The sequence below is a fragment of the Hipposideros armiger genome, unplaced genomic scaffold (genome assembly GCF_001890085.2).
Source record: "Hipposideros armiger isolate ML-2016 unplaced genomic scaffold, ASM189008v1 scaffold_2, whole genome shotgun sequence".
Classification (NCBI taxonomy): Eukaryota; Metazoa; Chordata; class Mammalia; order Chiroptera; family Hipposideridae; genus Hipposideros; species Hipposideros armiger.
The window spans coordinates 4,171,463-4,182,165 of record NW_017731352.1 but is presented as its reverse complement, the minus strand read 5'-3'; positions in this window follow the sequence as shown (position 1 = coordinate 4,182,165).

Sequence of the window (10,703 nt, the reverse complement as noted above, 5' to 3'; positions counted from 1 at the left end):
TTACATAATTTTGATTTCCAGTAACTTTTCTAGGAGCATAGCACATTGGAAGAATGAACAGTCTCAACATTGTTATTCAAAATCATAATTTATTCCTTAGTAGCTACATAGCCTTTTAAATCAGCATGTAATATTATTTTTGGAAGGAATCTGACATTCAACATAATTTTGTGATAATTATAGCAACGTCAACCTAAGGTATTAGAATAAAGCTTCAACTTATGAAGAAAATCCTATTTCCAGTTCCTAATTCAATTTTACCAATAGCATCTCAATGTCATAATTACTAGATGTTGGCCAAAAGACCAAGAAGCATAAGTTAATCACCATTATTAAATTTATGAAAGGCCAAGTTTTCCATAAAGCAATATTTGATTTCAAACTTTCTGCCATTCCTCTTCTTTGCACTCTGTTGCTGATTAGCTTAAGACATGAGGGGAAGTATTTTAAATGATATTACTAGAGATGTATCCTCTATCATCATTTTGATTTAATATTGGTTGGGAGTTCAGACCGATGTAAAAAGAGAGATGAAACAAACCCAAGAAGAATAAATAATGGAAGAAACAAAAGCATCAGTATTTGAAGACAATTGATTATGCATCTAACAAAATGCCCAAGGAATCAACTAAAAATTTTAAACTTAATAGAATAAATTACTAGATAAAATACAAAATATAAAAATAGCCATTAAGATTCTTAAATGCCAACAATTACAAACTAGAAAAATCTAATTTAAAAAAGGGATCAATTTACAATAGCAATAAAATATACATAAAGAGTAATAGACTTAATAAGAAGTGTTTGGCTATATAAACAAAATAATAAAATTTATGGAGCAATAACATCTAGGAAGAACAAAAAATTATAGAGGTGTCAGTTCTTAACATGATTTTAAATGTAATGCAATTCGAATCAAAATAAAAATGTAATTCTCTTCAGAATTAAAAAAAATGTTATAAAAAAAGTTATAAAAACTTTTTTAAAAAAATGTTAAAAAAGTAAAGTGGCGAGGGTAACAAAAATATTCTAAAAAAGAGAAAGGACAATGAGCAAACAAAATAGAAATATAAGTCAGTGAAACAAAGAGAAACCTCAGAAATAGGCCTATATATATGTAAGGATAAAAAAATGACCAAATGCGGGACCGGCCAAGTGGCTCAGTTGGGTAAGAGCTTGTTCAAGAGTGCAAGCTTTGAGGAGCAGGGTCACTGGTTCGATTCCCGGCCCAAGCTAAGCTGCCGCTGAGCTGCCTGGCTCAGCTAAAATAAAATAAAGGGCCGGCCGAGTGGCTTAGTTGGTTAAGAGCTCGCTCAAGAGTTTGAGCTCTGAGCAACAGTGGTTCGAGTCCCGGCCCGAGCTGAGCAGCCACTGAGCTGCCAACAGGTGGCAGGATGGCTCAGATAAAATAAATAAATAAATAAATAAAATAAGAGTTGGCTTGGGACTCCAGCTCTGAGCAGCAGGGCCCGGGTTCAGATTCCACATGAGGGCCAGTGACACTGCACCCTCTACTGCTAAGATGGTGAACAACAGCTTGACCTGGAGCTGGGCAGCTGTGAGTTGCCAGCAACAGCGTAGGCTGCAGTCCCTGCTGCAGTGGGCTGCCATGAGCTACCGTGAGTTGCTGGCAGCCAGCGTGAGCAGCCATGAGCCTCCAAGAGTGGCAGTCCAAAGGCCAGCAAGCGACTGCCTCACCCAGGAAGAGCACAATGATAATACCAACATGGGCCAATGAAGCAACGTCCTCCACAACTAGACTGAAGAACAAAAGGACAGCAATTTGTCTGTTCCCCTTCCCCAATTCCCCAATGCTGTTTCCCTCCAATTCCCAAACAAAATCTTTTTAAAAAATGACCAAATGCAATACAAAACAATAGAGAATGTTTAAAAAATACGTCTTTGTGGAAATCACTCATTAGAAATTTGAATTAAATTATTTAAGATAAAACACATACCTCTCTCCCCCCCCAATATATTCTAAAAGTCCTTTAGGTAACTAAGTATTTTTAAACTTATAAATAAGCAAATAAGAGTGAGCAAATAAATGTTAATCAGATCTGTAGAGATGATAATTTTTTTTGAGTTTGAAAGAATAGAAAAAATTACAAAGGAAGGGATCATGGTTTCATACTTAATTAAAAAAACACTTATTCAATTTAAAAATAGAAAACTCGGTAGAAATTAGGGAAGTGCATTAATTTTTTTAGGCTATGGGAATTTGCATGTTCTGTAGTACCCTCTGCACCTTGCACAGTGCCAGGCACATTGTAAATGTTTAATAGATACCTGTTGAACAAATACTGTAATAATTAACTAAGTAGGTTTTGATTAATTATATAAGACAAAAAGTGACCCTAGAGTCCAATTAGCCAGCTGCAACTAAAAATGATGAGTGCAAATTAATTTCTTTGGCCCAGATGCAGAAGAACCACTGGCAGGAGGCTGCCTACTCAGCTGTGGAATGGACAAGTGATGGGAGCAATAGGTGGGCTATAGAAGCGCTATCAGGACAAATCATGTCACACTATAAGCATCAGCTGTTGGAAAGTGATAGCAGCCAACAGGTCACACTGGTCCAGGACAATTGACAAATGTATGGCTTGACTCAATCAAGAAATTTTGTTCAACTTGGGAGGCCAAGAGACCAGGGTTCTGAAAGACAGGGCTTATAAACAGCAATCTCAGCTGCTAAACAAAGGGTGTGATTGTGTTTGGAGAGGAGAGAGAGAAGACCACATAATCATCAGTCTTTTTCTAGGATAATTACTCAATAGAGTGAAGCATCCTTAAGCACTTAGATCTGATGGTTGCTGCATCTTCTATCTAAGACAGTCAAAAAACCTTTTTTAACATCAGTATATGATTGTTCTCAATGGATAGTAAGGAAATCATTCATTCAAGATCATTTAGTAGTTGGGGAGTCTATGCAGTAAGATGTTTCTGCATTATTTTTAGAATACTTTGTGCTCATGGCTCACAGCATTGAATATATTTTTGCTGAATCAGTTTGTGAATTGAGTTAAAAAATGATTATTTTATCAATGGATAGATTATCCAGACAAAATCAACAAGGAAACATTGGCCTTAGGTGACAAAGTAGACTAGATGGGTTTGATAGATATATACAGAATATTCCATCCCAAAACAGTAGAATACACATTCTTTTCAAGTGCACATGAAAATTATCCAGGATGCATCACATGTTAGGCCACAAAACAAATCTCAATAAATTTAAGAAGACTGAAATCATATCAGGCATCTTTTCCAACTACAATAGTATGAAACTAGAAATCAATTATAAGAGGAAAACTGGAATAAACACATGTGGAGGCTGAACAACATACTACTAAACAATCACTGGGTCAATGAAGAAATCAAAGAGGAAATCAAAAAATACCTGAGACAAATGAAAATGGAAACAATGTTACAAAATCTATGGGCCACAGCTAAAGCTCTTCTATACCAAATTTACAGAAATTTACAGGCCTACCTCAATAAATCAGAAAATCACAAATAATCTAACCTTACACCTAAAGGAACTAGAAAAAGAAGAACAAACAAAGCCCAAAGTTAGTAGAAGGAAGGAAATAAGACCAGAGTAGAAGTAAATGAAATTGAAGTTGGAGACCTTATTTCCTCTTATGCCCCTCTCCCTTATTTCAAACTATACTACAAAGCTATAGTAATCAAAACAGTAATGGTACTGGCACAAAAATATACATAGATCAATGGAACAGAATAGAGAGCCCAGAAATAAACCCACACTTATATAATCAATTGAATTTACAACAAAGGAAGCCAGGATATACAACGGGAAAAGGTCTTCAGTAAATTGTGTTGGAAAAACTGGACTGTTACACGCAAAAATAAAACTTGACCATTTTCTTAAACCAAATGTAAAAATAAACTCATAATGGATTAAAGACTTAAATGTAAAACCTAAAACCATAGAACCTACAAGAAACATAGAAGAAAACATAGGCAGTAAACTCTTTGACATCAGTCTTAGAAATATATTTTTGGATGTGTCTCCTTGGGCATGGGCAACAAATAAAAAATAAACAAATGGGACTACATTAGACTAAAAAGTTTTTGCACAGTGAAGGAAATTATCAACAAAACGAAAAAGCAACCTACTCAATGAGGAACGAAAATTTCAAATAATATATCTGATAAGGGATTAATATCCAAAATATATAAAGAACTTATATAGCTCAACATCAAAAAAACAAATATCCAATTCAAAAATGATCAGAAGACCTGAACAGACATTTCTCCAAAGAAGACATGCAGATGGCAAACAGGCACATGAAACGATGCTCAACTTCACTAATCATCAGGGAAATGCAGGCAAAAAACCACAATAATACTTCACCTTACACCTGTCAAAATGACTATCATCAAAAAAGACAAGAAACAACAAATGCTGGTGAGGATGTGGAGAAAACGGAAGCCTTGTGCACTACTGGTGGGATTGTAAATTGGCACAGCCACTGTGGAAAACAGTATGGAGGTTCCTCAAAAAATTAAAACTAGAACTAGAATGCAATTCAGCAATTCCAGCTCTGGGCATTTATCCTAAGAAAATTAAAAAAAACTAGTTTGAAAAGACATATGCACCCCTATGGTTGTTGCAGCATTATTTACAACAGCCATGATATGGAAGCAATCCAATCTAGATGTCTATCAATAGATAAATGGATAAAGAAGATGTGGTGTATACACACAATAGAATATTATTCAGCCGTAAAAAGAATGAAATCTTGCCATTTGCAACAATATGAATGGACTACAGGGTATTATGCTGTGTGAAATAAGTCAGAAAAAGACAAATACTGCATCATTTCACTTATATGTACAATCTAAAAAACTAAACAACGAACAACCAAAACAGACCCATAGATACAGAGAACAAACTGATAGTTGCCAGAGGGTTGGGTGGTGAGGGAATGGGTAAAAAAGGTGAAAGGGATTAAGAGATACAGACTTATAATATAAATAAGTCACGGAGATGTACAGCATAGGGAATACAGTTAATATCACAATAAATTCGTACAATGACAGATGGTTACTAGATTTCTCGTGGTGATCACTTCGTAATGTATATAAATATCAAATCACTATGTTGTACACCTGAAACTAATATAATTTGTATGTCAACTATACTTTAATTTAAAAGAGCTTCATATTCCAGAATAAAAAAAAATGATCATTTTGGTTTTGCCAAGACCTTGTTTTCCTACTTAGTGTTGGAAACATAAGGAACTGATCTAATTTTTGCTAATGGTATGAATCTATGTTTCCATCTTTTTAACCCTGTTTTCCCAGAGAGATAAAAAATAAACACTCTGGGAGAAATTGGGAACACAAAACTATCCAACCTCACTGCATGCTTGGATCCAGTGTTGCTCTGTTATAATGATACCTACATAGGCTTACCTAGAACAATTGTCCCATCTGGTACCTAGATTGGAGGATAGTTCTTCAAGATGAGTAGAAATTTTTTGGTATTATTACTTAACAAGCAGGCAGGCTACTAGAGGGAATGGGCCAGAATAAGTTGATGAACTATTCATTTCATAGCTATTCCTGTAGAAATCTCCTGAGTACAACAAGGAAAGGAGAATAGATTTAAAACAAAAAAACAAAAAAACTCTGTGAAATAGCTGATAATGACAGGTTTGGTGTTAAGCACATGTAAAACAAATATTTCTACATAGGGGAAGGACGAGAGGAACTGATATGTCAAATATTTTAAACTCCAAAATCAAATTGGAGTAATATCAAAAGTGATTGTAATTTGAGGCAGAGGAATTCAATTTTTCTTGCAGTATGGAGAGTTCTCTGAGCAGACCCAGGTTAAATGATTGCTCTGAGGTTGATGAAACACTGATTCCTAGTGCCAACAATGACTTCAGTCTGATGGCAACCTTTACAAATTGCTTCCTGTAAATTCTTTGAGAGAATAACAAGCAATTCATTTTGCTTGAGAGTGACTTTTAGCTAAGGGACTCCACCCATCAATCTGGATTTAATAAAACAAAATACATTTTGGTATTACAAACATTTTTGAGATGCAAGTTCCCCACATAAGTTTTTGTAAAAGCAAAGCATTTTCATTTTTTCTATATGTGGAGAATAGGTATTTATTGCAGCATTATTTATAATTACAAAATATTGGAAATTATCTTTGTCTTTCTAAATTTTCACTCAGATCTAATCTTGAGTACCTTGTGATTTGGACTTCATTTCTGATATGATTTTGTCTTTTCTTCTATTTCTTTTTGAGTTCAATCAACTCGCATTCCATTTCTTCCTTACCCTCTTCATTCTGTTCTTAGTTTTTGTATTTCTGATACAAGACTTTTTTCACATTTACAAATGGTTGTTTAGAAAAAGCATTTTCATTTTCAGCTCAGTGAAAGACAGATGGATCCTTATCAGAGCCAACGATTACTTAGTTTATCTGATGAGTTGGTGGGGAAAAGTAGTAGAGGAGGGAAAGTCACTGAAGAGCCATATGTGTCTGTTCATGTAAAATATTCACGTTAATATTTACAAAAGACTTTAAAGCCAAAACCAGAACAATGTTTGTTCAAACATTTATTCATTCACTTATTCAGCACAGTATTTACTGAGCATCAAGCACTGTTGTGGGCTCTGGGGATACCACAGTTGATCAAAACAGACAATAGTTTTGCTCTCATGAAACTTACATTCTAGTGAGGGAAGATAATGAGCCAAAAATTACCCAAAGGGAAAATTCCTTTAAAGAGGACTCTTTGTATTTAATGAGCAAGGCAGAGGAATTATCTGATTACAGCAGAGTAGGCATTGGGAGGATTTATGTCTTTGTGACTGGTAGTCAATAAAATCATGTTAGTAAATATTTAAGCTTGGCACTGCTCAGACACTATATACAATTTATGACCTAGTTCCTGAACTCAAAGAGTTTACAATTCCAACTTGCAAGATGTTTCTGCACATCCCACAGGCAAAGAGGTAAAGGAAGAACCATCAGATATTTTGTATACCATCTGAATCAGAGCTACATTGCCTTCCCAGTTACAATCAGGGTGAAGAAGGATAAGAATCCTTAGATCTTTACAATTCAAATAGCAATTTTTTAACACTGTGTGTTCCTATTTGGTAAAAAGCCAATGTAGTCATTGGCATGACAGAGAAAGAGTGTGTGTGTGTGTGTGTGTGTGTGTGTGTGTGTGTGTGTGTATAAGGGAGGGAGGGAGAGAGAGGGAGAGGGAGGGAGAGGGAGAGAGGAAGAGAGGAAGAGAGGAAGAAAGGGAGAGAGGGAGGGATGGAGGGAGGGAGAGAGGGAGGGAGGGAAGGAGGGGGAGAGAAAGAGAAAGAGAGAGAAAGAGAGAGAGAGAGAGAATGTCCAATCCACTTTGCTCATTCCAATGAACACACTATGATTAAAGGAGGTGGAAACAGAAAACTTAGCTTTTTTTAAACAGCCATAAAAAAGAAGGACCTCGGGCTTTATGAGGGAAAGACCATAAGACTTCTTTGGGATAATACCTCTGAAATTTCCCGAATTTCTATTCCCAATTACTCTTTCTGCAACTTTTCTCTTTTTAATGTTCTTTGCCAACTGTAATCATGAATCAGGGGTTAAGGTTGTTTTCATCATCTCCAGATATATTAGCCTCAGAGCTCATCAAATCCAAATCACCTTATGCTTCTGCCATCCTCCTGGAGCTCATCAGAGCTACATCACTCACTTCCTCAATCTGGCAGAAGAAATAACTTAAGGACAACCATTCTAACATTCCCAATCACAGTTGCTTATTGTTCACAACTGTGCATTTCAAGTCTTTTTGTCTCTTTACTCTTATAAGAATACTTATTCATCTAACAAACACATGTTGGTCACCACCATGTGTCATTATGTGGGACAACTGGGCCTACAAAGATGGTGCAGGTACATGGTTGCTTCCTTTGTAGAGCTTATGGCTGAGAAGGCAACAAGTCCACAGCTATAAAACAAGGTGGAAAGATGCAAGCACCATGCAAGAGACTAATGAAGTACCACATTTGCTCAGAGAAAGCTTTGGTTAGGAACTTTTGGATGGTGGCACTGGAGCAGGACTTTAAGGGACAGGTAGGACTGCAACAGATCCAGGACAGGTAAGAAGATGTGAGTTTACCCTTTTTATTTACCGTTTTCTCTTCTTAGTATATTTTACAGTCCTTCCCATTTTTATTTCTATTCCTCAAATGAGGCTTTCCTAATAAATCATTTTTAAACTCACAAACCTCTCCTTTTATTTTCTTCCATTAATATTACTTTAAATGTTTAATAAGTTTGCTTTTAATTGGGCAGTTAATCAACTTTACAATAAAAGTTAAATAGCAATACCTATGTATCAATAACAACATGATCTTACTAAAAAAAAATCTCAAATTTCCATGTTTTCATAAATCCTGAAGACTTTTTCATTCTACTGCTTGCATACAACTAATTGTGTGTAATTGTTAGAAACCAGTATTTATCATTCTGAATTATACTTTTTCTTATATGTTATTGTTTTCTATAGTCCTTTACTTATTTTTTGTTTTTCATGTTTTTCATTCCTACCAGAAATATACTGTTTTATTGCATCAATGTGTCATATTTGCTGTCTTCTTATTTCCCTACAGGTATGTATGTGGGCTTTTTCTAGTTTTTAGATATATTAATCAGTGCTTATATACATATCCATATGCCTTTTCTTTCCCTTGAATTATATCCTAGGTATATGTTACATTTTCCAAAGTTAAATAAGGTAATATACAACTTATGGTTAAGGGTTTGAGCACTGGCAGACTGCCTGTGTTTGAATTCTGGTTCTTCCCCTTCCCCTTTCTGTGAACTTGGGCAAATTACTTAACCTCTCCAACGCATGGTTTCCTCATCTAAAAATAGGAATAATAATAGTACCCACCTCATATGATTAGTTTGAGAATTATATGAGATAATATATACATGTAAACCCTTAGAACTTTGCTTAACATATTGTGAGTATTCAATAATGTTAGTTATTATTATATGTGATTCTTAGCATATATTTGTTACATTCTAAAACTCAATAAAAGCGAATTTCCTTCTTTTCATCCACTCAAATCATAACTTGGACAAAGTGAGCATTTTTATTAATCGTGGAATTATAAGCTCAGGGTTGTGAAGTCTTTTAAAGGTTTAGTCTCTGATTCATGTCATGTGTGTCCAAGATGCTTTCCAGAAAAAGAGCATTACTCTGGAATTATCAGGTGCCGCTAAACTTTCATCTTTGTGTATTGTTGTTCTTATTTGATTGGATCCTACATTAGGCTCCTACATTACATTTATTTACATTTGGATTTTTCCATTGTAATAGATGGAGCCTTTGGTTTCAAGTAAAAAAATCTCAAACTTTTATAGAAAGGAAAGGTAGAAGTATAGCTGGGTGCTTGTTTCCTCCCTCTGTCTCTGGCCTCTGCTTTTCTCTGTGCATTGGTTTCATTTTCTCAACCTGGCTTCCTCCACATAATAGAAAACTTGGCCACCAGGAGCTCCCATGCTTCATATTGATGGTGACTGAATGTCTACCAACTCTACATTCCCAGGGAAGGAGTCTTATTGGCCTGGCTTGGGTCAGTTGCTCACTCCTAAACTAATCAGCTGTGGCCAGAGAATTGGGCACTATAACAGATGTTCCCTGTCAGAGCTGACTGTCTGAGGTGGAATGAAAGCATTAATCCAAAGAAGGGGCCCAATGGAAGGGCTCTGGTCAAACCAGACAATAGAGTCCACCGAATCAAGTTATTAGAGGAGCCTGACATATCTGTTTCATATCTGTTTACTGTTCTTGTATGAACTTCTTCCCCATGTGTGAAATACTCATATCTTTGACCATTTGTCATCAAGATATATTTTTCCCTTATAAATTTACATCATTTCCCTAATAGTTTTGGGAATACAATTGCACAACCATTAAGAAAATTTAGGATGGCATCAACAAGATTACTGAAGAACTACTATGTTCAAGGGGTTGTTCTTGGTGCCATGAAAAATTCAGAGAGCTGCATCACTATAGAGAATTCATTTTCTAATGGGGTTGAACAATATCAATACAAACCGAAATAACAAAAGGCTGTACAATAGTGGCTCCTCAACCATGGAGACCATGTTCCTAAGAACTCTGAAGCAGAGATATAGGTGAAAAAAACAAAAAACAAAAAACTAAGGGTTGCTAGATGGGAGGGGGGTGGAGATGGGGGAGAAGGTAAAAGGATTAGAAAGTAAAAGTTAGTAGTCACACTATAACCATGGGAATATGAAATACAATTTGGAGGATATAATCAATAATGTCATAAAGATTTTCTAGGAGGTCAGATGGGCACTTGTCTTATTAGGGAGACCACTTCATGGACTGTCTCAATGTCTGACTACTGCGCTGTACACCTGAAGCTGAAGCTGAATAATACAGAATGTCAACTACAAATATATATATANATATATATATATATATATATATATATATATATATATATATATATATATATATATATATGGTCAAGGATGTGGAGTACAACATAGGGAATAGAGTCAATGGAATTGTAATGGCTGTATACGATATCAGAGGGAAAGTAGATTGGGGGTGGGGGGAGTTATCATTTTGTGAAGGGTGGAAATGTCTAACTATTACATTGTTATGTAC